Here is an 18,699-nt window from a genome sequence, read left to right on the forward strand (position 1 = left end):
CGGCCCCCCCGACCCGTCCCAGTCCGGCTTCCGCAGCAACCACAGCACCGAGACCGCCCTCATCGCCGCCACCGACATCAGAAGCCTGCTCGACAATGGAGAAACCGCAGCCCCCATCCTCCTAGACCTCTCAGCTGCCTTCGACACGGTCTGCCACCGCACCCTAAAAACACGTCTCCACAACACAGGGATCCAGGGAAAGGCCCTGGACTGGATCTCCCGCTTCCTCACCGACAGAACCCAGAGAGTCCGCCTACCCCCGTTCAACTCAGAGGCCACCAAAATCATCTGCGGCGTACTCCAAGGCTCATCACTCAGCCCGACGCTCTTCAACATCTACATGAGCCCCTCGCCGACATCGTCCGCGCACACGACCTCAACATCATCTCCTACGCCGACGACACCCAGCTGATCCTCTGACCAGAGACCCAGTCACCGCCAAATCCAACTTCCAAGAAGGATTGACGGCCGTCGCCGAATGGATGAAGATCAGCCGTCAGAAACTGAACACAGACAAGACGGAGGTCCTCATCCTTGGACCATCCCCCTCCGCCTGGAACGACTCCTGGTGGGCCGCCGCCCTGGGCACAGCACCGACACCCACCGACCACACACCCAACCTAGGGTTCGTCCTGGACTCATCGCTCACTATGACCAAGCAAGTCAACGCCATCTCCTCCTCCTGCTTCAACACCCTCCGCATGCTACGAAAGATCTTCAAATGGATCCCCACGGAAACAAGAAGGACTGTCACCCAAGCCCTTGTCACAAGCCTGCTCGACTATGGCAACGCACTCTATGCAGGGACAACAGCCAAGCTACAGAAAAGACTGCAACGCATACAGAATGCCTCCGCACGCCTCATCCTGGACATTCCCCGCCACAGCACCGCCCACCTGAGAGACCTGCACTGGCTCCCCGTCAACAAAAGGATCACATTCAAGCTCCTCACCCACGCACACAAAGCGCTCCACAACGCCGGACCTGAATACCTCAACAAACGCCTCTCGTTCTACGCCCCGACTCGCCAACTCTGCTCAGCCAGCCTCGCCACCGTACCACGCACCAGAAGAACAGGCGGCAGATCTTTCTCCTACCTCGCCGCCAAGACCTGGAACTCCCTCCCCACCCACCTCCGACTGACCCAAGACCTTCTCACCTTCAGGAGACACCTCAAGACCTGGCTGTTCGAGCAGTAGCAGCAGCCCCCACCCCCCACTCAGCGCCTTGAAACCCTCACGGGTGAGTAGTGCGCTCTATAAATGTACCGATTGATTGAAGGTAGTTTGTCTCCTGGATAGAGTACTTGGGTATGGTGGAGGGTGATTAACCCAGGTGGCTGTCAAACAGGAGGAGCTTGAGGTCCTTTTTAGGTCGAGCCTGGGCAGCGCATGCGCTGCTCGGCATGCTGTATTAAAGTATGGACTTGAAGCACTGCCCACTCTCAGCCCATATTATTTTATTGGCTTGTTTCATTGTCCTCTGTAAACTGTGGCTTTTTATTGGTCAATAGGCTTAGTAGTCCCTCCTTAGTACCGCCAGGTCTAATCCTGTATCCTCCCGTACGGACTGGCCCGCTAACGTGTGTTGTGACTCTGTAGCCTTTACTTACAGCTTCCGAGCACGATTTAATTAAATGGTTTTCACCTGCCTGCTGTTGCAGGCAAGACAAGCTCTCCCCCAATGCTTTTTTTTTTTTTTTTTTTTAAATAGCACGGCATGCCACAGTTTATTGGTTTATTTGGCAGCGCCAAATGCAGCTGCATGTTTTTTTTCATCCCATTTATTCACTTTGTGTACAAGTGCCCCATGCCACGCTTTCATGTTAATGGAGGCTGCGTCCCTTTCTTTAGACGAGAAAGGTCTGTGGCCGCTATTAAAGTGCAACCATGGCAACTTTAAAAAAAACCCAAAAAAAACAACAACAAAAAAAAGGCATGCCCATCAACTAGACAAAAAAATGCTTTTCTTTGTAAAAGAGCCCCATACACCGCTTTCACTTTAATGGCGACAGTATCCTTTTCTTTAGATGCGGCTCGTCTAAAGAAAGGGCACGGCCGACATTATCGTGAAAGCGCTGCACGGGGAGCTTTTACCTTAAAAGTTTTTTTTATGCAATAGGTCTCGCATTTGTGAGACTTTAAGCTATTGTCATTTACAATGCCAATAGCTCAAACTCTCGTAAATGTGAGACCTACAGCATTGCAAGTGGTTGTTGAAGGCAGCTATGCAGGCTGTTAGGCGAAGGGAGAGAGGTAGGGAGTTCCAGATTCTTGTGGCACTACCAAGAGAATGACTCATAAAACAAATAGTTGTCACTTGTAAAACAAATGGACGTTTTTGGTCTTTGCCGCCAGAACCACAATTACGACAGCAGCCTGAAGAGGCACGTTTGTCACTCTCCCAGTTTATGTAAAAACGAAGAGGACTGCCGCAGTTACGCTTACAACATCTTTCCCAAACAAAAATGTCTGTGGGGGGTTGCTGTTTGGTGTTATTTTATTTTTCTTTGTTTGTCTTTCTAAAATCTATGTATCCTGATAACCTCTGAGGTGCACTCAGTAATTTGTTAATTCGGCTGGGCCCCAGGGGGCTTGTTGCTGCCTTGATGTTGTTGACCATGTACATATTAGCGGCCGGCCCTGGTGGTTGTAGGCCCATGTTTGTATTGATTTTTATGTACAATAAAGGTTTTCGCAAAAAAAAAAAAAATGTCTGTGGATCTCAAGAGTTATATTATGCAGATATGCCAGGGTCAGATTGGGAAGGCAGGCAATCGGGCATTGGTCGATGGGCCGGTGTCTCAGGGTCACCCGGGGACCAGTTTTTTGGCCCCCTGTTTGCCGGCCCAAGAGACTGACTTTCTTCCTCACTTCCCACCAGGCCACTTTAATGAGGAGCCAGCATCACAGAGCACTCCCCTGACATGTTGTAAACTGAGGCTGGCTTACAGGTGTTGCTTTAGCCTTTGGGGCATTCTCACCTCGGCGTACTGCTCAGCCAGAAGCAGTGTTATACCCCACCCGGCCATCACTTTGTAAGGAGGGTATGTTGTATGCGGGGGCCTTGCAGTTTGGGGGGGGGGGGGGGGGGGTTCAGTGGATATCGGGCCTCTCACCCAAACCCCTCCCCAGAGCTGCAGCAATGTGCTTTTTGACACCTCCCTTGCCAGCTAAATGCCCAGAGGCTATAATGGGCTGTGGAGGTGTAAGACAGGTGACCGTAGCAGCCAGGTGTTGTCACCTCAGCCCGAGTGTCTTTTAGGCCTTGTTGTTGGGGGTGGGGGGGTGGAGAGGGAGGAGGATAGGGTGGCATATAACAGTGTAGGACTATGGTCAATGCTGCAGACTTTGAAACTAGGTTTGAGTCCCAGCGTCAGCTAAACAACCTGTGATTCTGGGCAGATCACTTAATCTCCATACTGAAAATTAATATGATCTTGTATAATATAACTGGTGCTCATGTCTCCAAAGACTCTGGGCCGAGTTCACACAGTACAAAACTATAACAAACAAGCATTTGCAATGCAATAGGTCTCGCATTTACGTGTGTTTTGAGGTATTGGCATTGTCAATGACAATGGCTTTTAGTTTTGTTTTCATATTTATGTTTTAATAACGAAAACAAAAATAAGGCATTGTTATTTGCAATGTCAATAGCTCAAACTCGTATAAATGCGAGACCTATTGCATTGCAACTGCTTGTTTATTTTGAGAGGGAGTGTATCTGCACTTCTCAAGAAAAACATAATACTGTTAATTAGAAAGTACTGCACTTCTCAGAAACGAGATGTAACAGTGAGACTAGAGGCTTTACTCCTGCTTATATAACTGACCTGTCCCAGTACTTGCTTCTCAACATCTGGTCACCCTAATCAAGTGACACAAAGCTCTGAACGGTCACACACAAAAGTGTTGTAAAAAAAGGAAAAAAATCACACATAAGCAGACTGAAATCTTGGCGGCTATGTGCTGATGACCGGCTGCGTTTGGCAACCAAGCGGCACTGGGGTGACGCTCAGGAAGCTTTGCTGCGGAGAGTGCTCCCTGACAGTGACACACTCAACTTCCGTGTGAACTAGACTACTTCTCTGACGAACTGCTGTAGTCACACACTGCCTCTGTAAAAGACGCACTAGAGTGGCCCGTGCTCTTCCAAAAGCAGTGGACTACTTACCCAAGGGCTCCACGGTGAAGGCTGACATGAGATACATCTGGGAGCAGGGGAGGAATTCTAGGTGGCGGTTAATTTCGGGAACAGGAAGCGACCAATTCCCCGGTGCCGGAGCCACATGATGAGCAGAACTCCGTGGATTTTATATACATTTGCGTATGTTTGTGTTTATAGATTTTGCCTGACTGAATGTCACCTACATCTTCGTGAAGGAACGCAGATTAGGGAAAGCTTGATTATGTTGCACCTCAATGTCCATCACTTGCTAGAAGTGTGACAGTGAAGAGTTAAGCTTAAAAAAAATCTATAAATGGAAAAAAACAATTGCATTTTGAATATTAAGTCGATATGTTCATCGCAATATAGCCCAGTTTTCAGCTTCACCTTCGAACTCTTGATCTCTTGATCTAGATCAAAGTTAAAAGATGTACATTTGGTTTCATAATATTTCCCCAACCCTGGTTTCGTTGCACACAACTCTAGCTCTATTTGCCCCGTTTCTGGGTCTCAGCACTTTGAGAAAATACTCGTATATCAAGCTACCTATATAACGACACCGTAACAAAAAAGGGTGACACTTCAAGTTTATTGGTAATATGGAAGATTGGCACGCTGAAAACAATATTTTCAAATTAGTCACGCTCAATTGTATACAGTGGAAATAAAATAAAAAGTTAAAATGCTTTTTCCTTCTGATTATTATTCGATGGAAAGTACAGTGTGTATCTAGTGAAAACAATTCTATGGTAATTCCAGGTACCAGTGAACATTTGTGCATTGGGTATCTCGATTGCCTACACATTTTCTTGTTGCAAAAATACATAATTCTGAAGCCATGTTCTGCGCCCTGGCAGCCTGGTACAGCAAGAATGCAAATTGAGGGAAGTTTCTGAATTATTCAGTAGCCTGTATTTTATTGGCTCGCATTGGTCCCAATAAAGATATTATTAATAATAAAAACATTTCCCAGGCTAGGCTTGGTGCAGACTTGTTCGGGGGAGAGTGATGGGAAGGTGGAGGGCGGGCGGCTGCCCATTACATGGGCGAACAAGTCTTAACTTGAACTAACAATATTGCTGGCTGCGTGGGATGATTGATGCGCTTTGCAAAGGCCTAGATTGGTTTAATCTTTCTTCTGATGTTCTCACTGACTTGTTCTTAGTCATGTGCAATCACCGAGGCCACAAAAGGTAACAAATGTTTGATGTATGGCACTATTGCCGATCTAGCCAGACTTGCATTCATTTGGTGCGTTTGCCTATGCGTGTGAAAGTGTGTTTGTGTGATGTGCGAATCTGTAAATGTGCTTATGTTTCTGTATCCCTGTGTAGGTGTCTGTGAGCGTGTGGGTGAAGGATGCCTGTGTGTCTGTGAATGTGCCTGTTTGTGTATCCGTAGAAATGTGTTGGTGTGGGGCGTGTGTGTTTGTGTGTGTGTGTGTGTGTGTAAGAGCGCGCCCATGCGTGTGCATGCGAGCTGCCGGGTCTGTGAGTGTGTGTATGTGTGAGAGAAATTTAGGGAGGCCGTGATTATATGTGTCTTTGTGTTGGTAACAGTTTCTGGATCTCAATGCTTGTGTGTGCGTGCTGGTCTTTGCGATTGTGTCCATGAACATATCCCTTTGAGGATGGATGGGAATGTATACTTGCGGACACAGCTTTCAGGCCACTAGCCAAACTATCGAATGATCTCACTGGCAAAAAATGTGTAAAGATAGCACAGAACTTCCCCCTTGTCTTGGGACCGTTTCCATTATATGTGACAGCGACGGCAACTGTGCTAGGCCTGCAGTGTTGTTCTTTGATGGCGGATTGCTTTCATCGTTCCTGGCTATGTCTGCACATCTTTCACTACAACATTATTAATATTTCGAGGCACGGTTATCAATTTATAGCATGCCAGCCCCCACTGAAGAAAATATGTCATAAGGTGCGTTCCATTTGTTTCCCAGGGAGAGAGGGAAAAGCCCTGTTCTTTTGCACCGTCTCATATATTACAAATCACCGCAGCCCGGATATCTTAATCAGCGCTTGAAAACACATCCTTATCAGCCTGAGCTGTAAAATATTTATCCGAGGCCCAGGATTAGTGCGGAAAGAAGGGGGGAATGGTGAGCTTTTGATGGAAGAGCTTTGCGCCGCAGCCCTGTTCATTTTGGGGACTTTTCTCATAGCGCTGTTTGTTCTATTGAAGCGGATAATAAACAGACCAGTCGGATGTCAGGTTCGCGGGGCTTCTCATCCAACATATAGACAGAATGTGAAACTGCTTAACACATAACTAGCAACTGTTTGTAAAACTGTATTCTTTGTAATGAAACCTGTTTTAATGTAAAGCGCTCCAACACCTTCGGGTAACGCCCGCGCTGTGTAGATGTAAATAAATAAAGCACATTGCAGAACTTTACCTCGTATGAATGGCACAATCGAAAAAGAGATGGGCGTGTTTGGGAGGCATGTCGTAGTAGGAAGGGAGGGTCAAAACGAATCTGAGTCTCAAGCAGGTATGGCGGAAACGTTTCCTGAGCAGGCCGGAGCGATGTGGTTGCCAGTTATCTCCCTGGCGGACTTGGAAGAGCCTCGAGTGTGGATCGCCAGAGGAGGCTTCGGTGACATTTATCGGAGCCAAAAATGGGGGTTGCAAGTGGCGTTGAAGGTTATGCGAGGAAGCAGGTATGAGGAAGTACCATCCCAAATGGTAAATAACAGAGTAGGCTTGGTCACGGTTATGTGACTGGACCTGTGACTTGAAAAACCTACAGTGCTAACTCAACACGCTAACACCCAAAGCGGTCATGTCGGAAAAATAACTTCCTGATTCTGACGTAAACCCAAGTGATTCAATGGAAACAGTGGGTGTGCCGGCAGAGGAGGCTGGGTCTGCGCAGCAAAGCGGCCGCAAAAGTGAAAGTGATCGCGATCAAAGCGGCCGTGCAAGTTAGCCCGGCACTGTAGCTCTAGGCTGGCCTGGTAGCACTTTTTGGAGCCCACATACAAAATGTCTCTTCGAGCCAGCGCATGCGCTGGGCTCAGCGAGACCTAAAAATAACCAGACAGATTCCAGTGAGACTTCCCAGATGGTGATCCATAAAAGGGATAAGGGAATGTGTACCACTTTTTGGGCGTGCCCAGGCCTAATTGTGATCCTAATCCAACCCTGCAATATGATGTCACGCTGGTGAAGCATGCGTCACAAATGTCGGTTGCAGGATGATGGTTGACATATGGTCACTTTTTTTTATTTAATTTAAAATATTAAATCTCGTGTACCTCTGCGGCCAAGTTTTTATGCACAGACCAGAGTTACACAACGGACAGGTTCGCTGCAATGAGATTGGTTTAGTTCTTACGATCTGCCGACATCTGCATATTAATGCTTCTCCAGTACAATACTTCACTTGCTGAGTAGGTAGTTTTCAAGTGCCATGGCAGACAGCAGCTAGTCGCCAACAATGTAAAGACGGCTTCACTCGTATTTATGTTCAATAAATATTAATTCCAATATTTACATACTTGCCAAATCACACGGACAAACTGTGACACTCACGATATCGGCTCCCATCACATGGTCTCCCGGTGAGGTGCAGATATCACACAGCGTCAGGGAAAACGAGCTGAAACATAGTGGTTTTTCAGCTCGTTTTGCGAGGCTTTTAACTGCTGACGCCCATTAAGAGGCGTGAAAACCCCCAGGACATCGGCACCAGCCGTAGCATGGGGAGGGGGGGGGGTAAAATGTTGGGTTTCAAAAGTGCCCCCTAGGTACTTCTTGGCACAAGGCCCTCGCCCCACACAGTGATATTATTCTTCACAGGAACGGGAAGAAAGCAGTCCTTCACCTACCCACACATACCTAATTCGATTACCACCCAGGAACATACGGTGCCTCAGACAGCACATGTAAACCTACATCAACAATAAGCAGTGCAGCTGACCCACAGGAATCGTGTGATCTCGCGCTCTCCTTAACGGTCATTCCTGCTGGACATCCACCATGACATTCGTCAGACCAAACATCATTGACCAGAAGGACTTAGCAACACCAGACATCCTGCATGGGAGCATACCAAGATCCACCAGAGTACACGGTAAAACAGGGATGGTCAATGTGAGAGTGACAGGATGCACACTTTTGTATTAAACAAATCCGTTTTCACAAAATGCTCAAAAGCGACACTATGCATGCAGACTGGCATTGTGACCTGCCCTAACAGCACGAAGGAAATGCTTCGATACATGAGGAGCACCATTACGCTCCATCCAACTGTCGCACAGCCAATTTAAGTATTTAAAAGAACTCCATTATCAGTTTGCTCATCCAATGTAATCAATATTTTATTGTGTTTCATCAATTTTGCATTGCTTTCTCCGTTCATATAAAATGCTGAGTGTTTCCCAATTTTTCCAATGCTACAGATATGCCTATCCGGGCCTTTTTCTGTAGCACGTGGGTATACACAATTCATCCTGGGCAGCTAGATTCACTTTCACCCAATGCATTTTGGGCTGGATAGCCCTATGTCAGGGGAAGCTATAGATTTAAATTGAAACCACTATTAATATTTGTGACATTCAGACATAAAACATTTTTAAATCTCTAGACCCATTTTGCAAACTGTAGTCCATAAAGGTTTGGTGTGAGAAAGAATACAAAAACACCTATAACTAATCAAACCCAACTATTATCTTACTTCATGTTTAAATAGAAAAAATACCTTTACAGACCAATTCTACCACAAACACCCCCTGTGTAACTTTCTACTCCCCAATGCATGTCAAATGACACCCCCATCATTTTTATCAACCCATACTTTGTCTATACCTGCGTCTGTTCAATTCAATTTCCAGCAATTGGACCGGCTGATCTCCTCCTCACACCAACATGCAGTGGTGTAAACTACAGTTTGCAAAATGGGTCTACCCTTAAAATTTGTCTTCTGTCTGAATGTCACAAATATTAATAGTGGTTTTAATTTAAATCTGACGAAGGGCTATCCAGCCCGAAATGCATTGGGTGAAAGTGAATATAGCTGCCCAGGACAAATTGTGTATACCCAAGTGCTACAGAAAAGAAATTGAGAAACATGCAGCCTTTTATATGAACGGAGAAAGCAATGAAAAATTGATGAACAGCAATAAAATATATATTATAACAGATTAAATTGGATGATCAAACTGATGAGTTTTTTTTAATACTTCAATTGGCTGTGCAACAGGTGGATGGAGCGTAATATTGCTCCTCATGTATCAAAACAAAGATGGTACCATTTCCAGAAGTACAATATATTGTACTGCCAAGTAGAGCAAAAGAGGACGAGTTATTAAAGTTCTGGAATCGCGTGACCACAGTTCCGCTCATAAAGCACTGCAGGATAATCAAATTTGGGGACAGTTCATGCTAAACAAAAACCAAACCAGTGCTGGAGTCTGAGGTCAGATCTTTTTTATTCTTTCCATGGCACTATTAAGGCAAAACAATTATTTAATCGATCTGACTTTACAGACTGACTATGCATGGATGTAAACAGCTGGGATACTGCACATATATACCTTGAATCAAGGGAGAGGAGCACTCATTAGTAGAAAAACTAAATAAAATGCACACCCCCAGTCACATAGCTCATAGGGACCTCTCGTTTTAGGAGCCAGCAAGCACAAACACTAAGCATTAACGTTTGGCAAACATATTAGATAGAGAGGGAGAATAAAGGACAGATTAGACAACAGAGACCTAGTTAGAGCTGCATGCTGGGTTTCATCGCATTAACCGAGTCACAGTGTGGGGGGGGGGGGGGGGGGGGGGGAGAAGAGGGGAGGGGAGCTACTGTGCTAAACCATCCTGGATATCATCCGTCTGGCAGGGTGAAATCTGCTGGAGTCATTTGTGTGTATGGGAGTGTGTGGCCTGCACTGCCTGCCTATCCATTGCTTTTCTCCTTCAGGATAGCCAGCAGACCTTGGCGAGTATAACATCTAGACATTTATATCCCGCATTAAACAGGAGCTATTCGACAAAACACCATTTGCGCATCCGCCGCGGTGCAGAGACACCATACAGTTGGTGATCACTACTCTCAAAACAGTAATCCCCGCCAGGTAACAACTCAAACATCCAACATAACATGCGACAGCACCAAACAACCATTCAACAGCTTTGATATACCACGAGCATGGGCGTCAAAGGGCTCACAACAGCACCCAACAAATAGTATCAATAGCAAGAGGATGAATAAAAGGTTCAGAGCCCTGCAGATGCAAAACAAACTTGGGATGTTGCTGTGCACAAACGAGCGCCCTCATTAGAATACAACATTCAACAAGCACTCGATCAGCATATTCCATACAGATGTGAGTCATCACTCTCACAACAATACCAACCCAAACATCATAGAGCTGGACCTCATCGAGCTTTCTACAGCGCTCTACTCCTCATAAAACAAACCTCTATGACAACATAACATTCCTAAAACAAGACACACTCATCAACAAACAACTACCCTGTGTGAGAAGTTGGCCTGGTATATGCTGTCCACTAGTTATAGTGGGCACCTTGCACCAGTCCAAACAACCCTTATTGATGATTAGGTTAAAGACAACCTTTATTGAAAGCTATCCTAGTGGTAGCTACGGAGAGCAGCCTTCAGGCTAAGTCTCGAAGTAACGTAACCTGAATGACCAAATGAAAGGAGAACCACACAAGGTATATATCAAATATATGTATTTATTTCTAAACACTCTACTAACCTCTTTATGAGATTAGAGAGCAAGGCACACAATATTACAGTTCTAAAACGACAGTATATAGCACAATATACAATGGGCTCCAGTGGGGGAGACCAAACCATATATTAAGAAAGTGGTATAAGAACCACGACTTGACTAGACAGTGCCTAGATCACGTAGAAATCGCTTGGACCCCAAGGAACCACCCAAGGTAGTGACACAGGGGACCCACGGAGGACACGTGCAGTGTGAGAACACAGCCACAAGCTCCATACAATCCTATGGGAAAGTCGCGTTAGGAATTTTAAAGATGAAGGACACTTAGGAGAAGACTTGGAGCAAACTCTTGGAGACTTAGAAGGTTCTAAGGCCAGCACCCATGTGAGCACCGGAGTACTCGTGTTACAGGGAAGCCGGGTGCATGGGTCTCAAAAGGTGTCGGGAATCTTCGTAGGTTTCAATGGAGAGTTGCTGCAAAGTGCTGCTGCCGTGAACAGGAAAAGTGTCCGGTGTGATCCAAACCTGGATCGAAGAGGAGACGAACATGAAAGCAGAGGGGACAGAGTCTGGGTCACTTACCAGTGACCAGGGGCACGTTAGACAAATGCCAACCGATGTCGGGTGTTTTAGGTGCGAAGAGGTGAAACTTGACTCCACTGCCACGGGGACCAGGAGAAGACCACAGTCCGCAGACGAGCTGTCCCACGAAGGATATCAAGCGCTGGGGGGGGGGGGAGGGAGGGGAAACCAACAAGCCTTGGCAACAGCAACCCACGCGGTGAGTAAAAAGGCTTCGGTGTGGACCAGCAAGGTCCTGTGGACTCCCCAAACGATTGAGTCACGGCACGTCTTGAGCAACCAGGTAAGCCGGTGGAAAGTTAAAGTACCCTTGTCAAGGACCCACAAGTCGACGGACAAGGGATCGCGAAAGGAACTTGAGAGGAATCACTAAATACCAGCCCACTGGACACTCTAGGAGTGTAGGCTCTCCTTGCCTCCTTTGTATCCTCTCGATTCGGACTTCATCGCTGGCTGAAGTGGCAGCAGGCAGCAACTGATGGGAGGTGGAAGACTGTCCCAAAAAGATTTCAGCCACGCAGGAGCTTGTCCTGTGGCGGGGACGCCCCTCCCAGCGGGTCCATTGATCGGGAGCGTCAGGCATCGCGGAGCCAGCAGGGGGATGTGCCCGGGTCGCGCCGTGGTTTTGGACGCAGTTTCCCAACGTGGTTTTCTCCGCTGCAGGGGGCTGAGTGGTGAGAGGCGCTCGTCACGAAAATCAGCGGGGAGGTGCTTTCGGTGTGTCTCCCTTTGAGCGGCGAGACACGTGAAGGCAGTGACATTCCCTTTAGGTAGTAGTGCAGGGAGGCAGGCAAGTGAAACAGGGGCGATTGGGTTTTGTTCATTCTGAGGCACAGTCACTGACTTGGGACTGGCTGTGGACCTGGGAAGTGCTGAGGGACCCTTACACACATGGATTAATGGTTTCCAGTAGGTAGTTTCCAGGATGTAAGAAACGTTATCACTATTTTGGGTTGGTTCATTGACTTTCATACATGCTTTGATCAAAATGGTGTCGAAGTAAAATAGAGATAGGACTATTGCATTCAGAAAATAACAAAGGACTACACTACTGGGACTGTTGAATAGAAGGTAACAGAACTACATTTCTGGGATGGATGAGTAGAAAATAACAGGACTACATTTCAGAGAAACTAGGAACAATAACAGACATAGGACTACACTCCAGACTGATGCTCTACTGGCAGCCATCTTGGTGGGGGCAGAGCATTGCTAACATTTGAATTTTTGTTTAGACTTAATCCACGTTAAGATTGAGAGCATGAGCAAAGCATTGCTATCATCCGCATTTTTGTTTAGACATTAGGCCACAGTAAGATTGAGAGCATGAGCATTCTGGCACGTATCTTACGCTCCATTCCAGACAGATAAATAGACTCTGAAGTCAGCTAAGGAAGGTAGAGTTTCATTACCTACAGAAGCATTTCAGCCGGGAGCACCCCCCTGATATAAAACCTCTTAATTACAGAGGATTTAGCAAAAAGGTACGAAATCTTTTTAACCACAACCATGTCAAGGCATCTAAAACCTGAAGGAAGGAATTCATATTCTATAATTTACCCTCCTTATCTCTCCAAAACATTTAAACATAACCTTCTCAGAAGAAATCCAGAAACTCTAATTTTAGATCAATCTTTCAACTTAAAAAAAAAGGTGCGATTATTAACGACTTTATTTGCTTTACAACTAAAATGGCTAAATGGCGAAATACCTTAAATAACTTGCTGAAAATACAGGAATCGAAAAACATTCCCTATGGGACTAAGATGCTTATAACACCTTCTCGAAAACTGAGAGCAACTTTAAACATCACTGGTTATAAAATCGGCACGTTTCTCATTCAAGCTGCCAACAAAGACCTGTAACGTTTTGATGAATATTTCTCAATATTAAAAAACCATGTCCTTAGCAACCCCACCGCAAGATTCCAACCGAATATGAATTCCTAAGCCATTGTCTCACATGGGAACCAACCGGCTGTGATTGGAATCGTCAGTGAGATAGATCCCCAAAAGACAAATCAAAAAAATGGCGCTAGATTGCATAAACACCAATGATGAGCCCCAACTGTTGAATCAGGAAGCCAGTAATGCTATTGATATCGCACTGGCGTTTCCAGTTGCACTAGAACCCCAATAGATGGATCATGATATGGCGCTAGATAGCACTTTCACCAATGATGAGCCCCAACAATTGAATCGCGAAATCAGCAATTCAAAAGATAGGAGCTTCAGTCCACAGCTATCTATAGTTACTTCATCCATCGATTCAAGCTCCTATCCTAACATTGATCACAACCCGCTACCGGGAACTGCCAGTAGGTTGAAATCAACACAATCTGACCAGGTTAACTGGAGAGGCACGCATATGACCAACTCAGGGATTTACGAAACTGTTTCTAGTCACAAAAAAACATGCACACAACAAATTAAAAGTTGTCACTATCCTTCAGAGATATACAAAGCTAGCTCTCCAACAGGGGCACCCACACAACTTCACACCATTACTCAACTCAGAATAGAATCTGAAAAGATTAGAACCCCTCAAATTAATAAGGAATTTGATCATCTAAGCTCGCAATCTAGAAAGATTAACAAAGCCATGCTTTTTGCTATTAGAGATATGAAGAACCTGTTGTGCTTATCAGAAAAATGGCTTTAAAAAAAATTAAAATTTTTTAAAAAAGGGAGGTTCTTCAGTATTCCATTCACGAGACACAAGTTAAATATCATTCCACCCCAATGGTGGCGTCAAACAGTTTACCGCCACCGTACGCAACTCAGCTATTTGACAGACAGTGCGATTTTAACCATTCTGTCTACATACGAACCTACTCGTACACATATCAACACGATGGCAAAAAATGCCCGTTTCCATTTAAGCCAACTGAGAAAACTAAAACCTCTCAAAACAGCAGTTCAGGTACTGGTCATATCAAGAATAGAGTAAGGTTGCACAACTCTGGCCGGGCTCCCCAAGATCTCAACAGCCCCACTGAAAGTGTGTCTTAATGCAGTCACAAGACTAATATCTGGATCCAAAAAATTCAACCATATCTCCCCTCATTTGAAAGCACTCAACTGGTTGCCCTTCAAAGCAAGAATTCAATTCAAGTTGGCATGCATCACTCACAAAGTGATACATTACAAACACCAGATTACCTAGCCTAGAAACTCACGCTATCAGGAGGGTGCCGGGTTTCCAGGAGCCACGCAGACCTACTATTGAACCCGGCTCGTTTTTGTAAGAAAAGAACTTATGGCCGAGCGTTCTCCGGGGCAGCACCAAGAAACTGGAATGCTCTCCCCCCAAACATTAGAAGAACCACATCCATCACGGCATTCAAAAAGGAAGCAAAATCTTTCTCTATGAGAAAATATCTCCCTTACTTCTATGCAGTATAGCTATGGTCTACAAACTTCGCAGGACTGTTTTCTTGCTTCCTCTAGTCGCTCATTAACCAGGTGTGGGCTTGTATACATGTTTTCCGTGAAGCTTAATGTGTTAATCTAGTCATGGTAAACTAACTGATGACTTGGTAACTTATAAGGTTTTGTTTGTGTAAATGCAACTGTAAAGCGCTCTGATACCCCTACGCAGGGTCATGTTCGTGCTATAGAAAACACTAAATAAGTAGGCCAGTAACCTTCGGTGGAATCACTGCTCTGGGTCTGGACTACAAGTAGCCCAAAGCACAGCCTCAGGGATCGCCAAAAAGCATATGCTGCTGCAAATGTGAACGGTGTCCAGGGGTTCGGGTTGCGCGGTCCCCACGAGGGCTTTGGAGCTCAGGTTTGCCGAGAGCACGGATCTGCTTTGGGGAAGCTTGGAAACCCACCTCCTGTTTTGCAAAGTCTTCGAAGTTCTTCAGGAGATGCGTAGTTGCAAACCGGACAGATGTGTCTTTGGTCCCTGCCTTGCAGGGGAGTAACTCCTTTACTCCAAGGGAGATTCTTCGGTCATCCAACGTCGCGTAGATAGTTGAAATTCTGGGATTCTGTAGCAGTTTCATCCAGGTAAATCTAAACTCCTGTAGCCAGGGGGTTCCTACTTTATACCCAAGGAAGGGTTGGGACAAACTCTAGGGACCCACCTATAGGAGGGTCAGGACAGAGGGGGTGGCTACACCCATGTCCTTTGTTCAGTTTCGTGCCAGAGCAGTGGCTGGTAGCCCCTGCAACTGGTTTGAGCTGGACGATGCACAGGGACACCAAATGTGCCCCCAGTGCAGACATCAAAGCACTCAGAGTGCACTCACCCATCCCCAATACACTAAAGCTTGTCTGGGAGGTGGTCACACCTCCCTGTGACAGGAAACCTATTGTCCAGCCTCCCCTGCCGGAGTTTCGTCCAGCAGCAGGAGGGCAGACTTGTGTCTGTGGCTGGCAGCATCCATTTTGCGATGCCAGGGTTCTGTGAAGCTCGTACTGGGTGTACCAGTGAAGTCATGTTTCTCCCTCTAGTAGGGTGGAATCATACCTCTCCCGCCAGTTACTGGCGGAGAGGTATGATTCCAAGGTGTTTGACACCAAACACGACGTGTTTCCATGCAGCCATTCCAAAGGTAGCATTTACCGGGAGGTTATAATGCAATTAAGAGTATATGGTTTGGCTGCATCACAAACAACCCCGGAATAAAGGTTCCGAAGGCTGCAGAGGGGCTCTGCTCATGCAGGAGCACTCTCTCACATAAAACCCAGCCTTCAGGATTGAGAAGGTCTGCCATAGGGGTGACTGATAGGTTTATATGTGCAGTGATATGGGTAGATATAGGGAACCTATATCTAAGTAAGGGGTGCACACACCACCTTAAACAGGCTGCTGTAGCAGACCTGTTGTGTCATTTTGAATGGTCTCCCAGGGGTGGCATAATACATGCTGCAGCCCCCCGAGAGGCCTCTGGGGTACCTAGGCCCTAGGTACACAGTATACCATATACTAGGGACTTTTAAGGGTACTCCAGAATCCAATCTGTGGTGTACCTAAAGTACATGCAATCAATTTAGGGAGAAAGCAGATAGACTGGGGTCCCGATTAGCAGGATCCCAGTCAAACTAACACCAGGCAAAAAGTGGGGGTAACCATGCAGTCAGATTCCACCTTCCTACACCCTGGCTAAAGGAACTCTGTGCACCTTAACATGCCATCCTGCAATTACCTGTAACACAATCGTTTAGGCTGAGCTACTTGCATATCAACCCCCACCATAGGATAGGTAGCCAAATTGGTTACAAACAAATGGAAGACACTAAACATCACTGAAAACTGCAACACACAGGGAGATGAACAAACAGAAAGCACCATATTACTGATCCCATCCAACCAATCAGAAAATAAGCTCCGGTCTATCACCATCAAGAAGGCCAGAATGTGAAGGTACCTGAACTCCAAGGGCGCTGCAAGGCCATAATAATAGCAAAACAGGGCCAGAGACCACCTGCACGGTACTTACAAAGACCCTCTATAAATTCAGCCCGGCATCCGTTGTCCATCACAGAGCTTTAGACGGGCAACATTGGTCAGTACATTTTGCCACTTCCAGGTCGCACACAAGCAATCCAGTGACGGAGTCTATTCTGGGAGTAGTCGGGCGATGGAAGGAATCGTAATGTGTAAGGTGACATAGGATTGGGGCAATGCGGCACCTCAGCCTATCCTACAGAATTCCGAAGTGTACATTGGCTAAGCCCGCAAGGTAAATATAAACACAGCGGAAGCTGATCTATACCCGTTAGCGAGCAAATCTGACAGCTATTGAAGAGGACTGCTTAATACAGGTTAGCAGGCTATTTCCAGTGTGGAGTGGAGTAGGTTTTTGCTAGAGGGTAATATAAAGTGAGTAAGTCGAAGTGTTGGCACTAAAATGTGAGACGAGCAACAATACCTCACCTAACTGCTGCTGCCACCCGCCATCCCGGGTGAGAGGAGGCGGTATTGAACGGATGCCTACATTTCAATGGGTCACGACACTAAAAGGAACTTGACGTAATGTACTACTATTTGCCGCCCTAATTAAACGTTAATGTAAGCTGTTACTTAGGATCCCAAATCCTTCCTTATCCTCTGAGGAGGACCAACTTTTGCGCAGATAGCGCCCTCGGCAGAACCAAATTTGGCACCCCATAATCCTCTGCTTTTCATCCTAGTTGTAGCCTGTAATTTAAGATATACAAAGAGCGAACCATTATCTCCATTAACTTAGCAAATATGCATTTTCTGTGCATCCTGGCGCTCCAGCTTACTCTCAACTAAGAAAATCGGAGCCCATTTACTGTCTGCTACCAATGTATCGGACTGCACGAGAGGCAAAAGGGAGAATTATTACAAATTGTAAAGTTTCAATATTTAACTCATTAGACCGCCCAAGTCGAAAAAGAAGATCATACTGGGGTCATTCGATGACTCCAGCCTGCAGTTATCTGCTGAAGTCATCCCAAACCATCCTGTAGTATGTGTATTGGGCGAAATATTTAAATGAGATGACTCTAGCGGCATCACAAAAACTACTCTGGGATGGTTTCCCCGATTACTTCAATTGAATATGCGTGATGATCTTTTACTACTCAAGGAACACCAACTGACAACTTCAGGATGAGTGTTGATTACTACAGGAGGATTCCAGGACAACTTCACAATGACTGAGGATTACTCTAGGATGTTTCCAGGACAACTTCTGGACGACTGAGAAATACTTTAGGATGACTCCATGACTACTTTAGAGTGAGTGTGGATCACACCAGGATGATTTCATGAACACTTTAGCACAAGTGCGGCTTACTATAGGATGACAACTGCAAGGGGAGAGTGAATTACTCCTAGGTGACTTCAGGAAACATCGTGATGGCTATTGGCAAACAAAGAATGATTTAATATAGAGTGAGGGTAGTACTACTCATTGCAGTTTCTATGACACAAAAACATTCTATAGTCACATCTCAAATCAAGTGCTCATCAAGTACTTTAGATCAACTAATCTGCTGCTTAACAAGTGCTTTGAGGTGAATGCCCGATGTACCATCCTGTATAATAGGGAATTGTGTTTGAATGTAATAAATGTGCCTTGTATATACAGTCCAATGAAATCTAAGTAACTAATAAGAAGCTAACATTAAACTACAGCTTTGGCATAATACTTTGTTCTGCACAACAAAAGGTTGTGGTGGAGTAAGAAGGGTATAAAAAAAATCTGAAGTAGAAATTAGCAAGAATACAACACACGGTTTTC

At 45.8% G+C, this 18,699-nt stretch overlaps 1 protein-coding gene across 12 annotated transcripts in view; it reads right to left on the reverse strand.

Annotated features, from left to right (window-relative positions):
• Positions 1-18,699, reverse strand: part of AMMECR1L (AMMECR1 like) — a 1,417,960-nt gene that overhangs the window by 1,364,941 nt on the left and 34,320 nt on the right. The window lies entirely within an intron of this gene.

This window comes from Triturus cristatus, chromosome 11 (assembly GCF_964204655.1).
Source record: "Triturus cristatus chromosome 11, aTriCri1.1, whole genome shotgun sequence".
Taxonomy (NCBI): domain Eukaryota; kingdom Metazoa; phylum Chordata; class Amphibia; order Caudata; family Salamandridae; genus Triturus; species Triturus cristatus.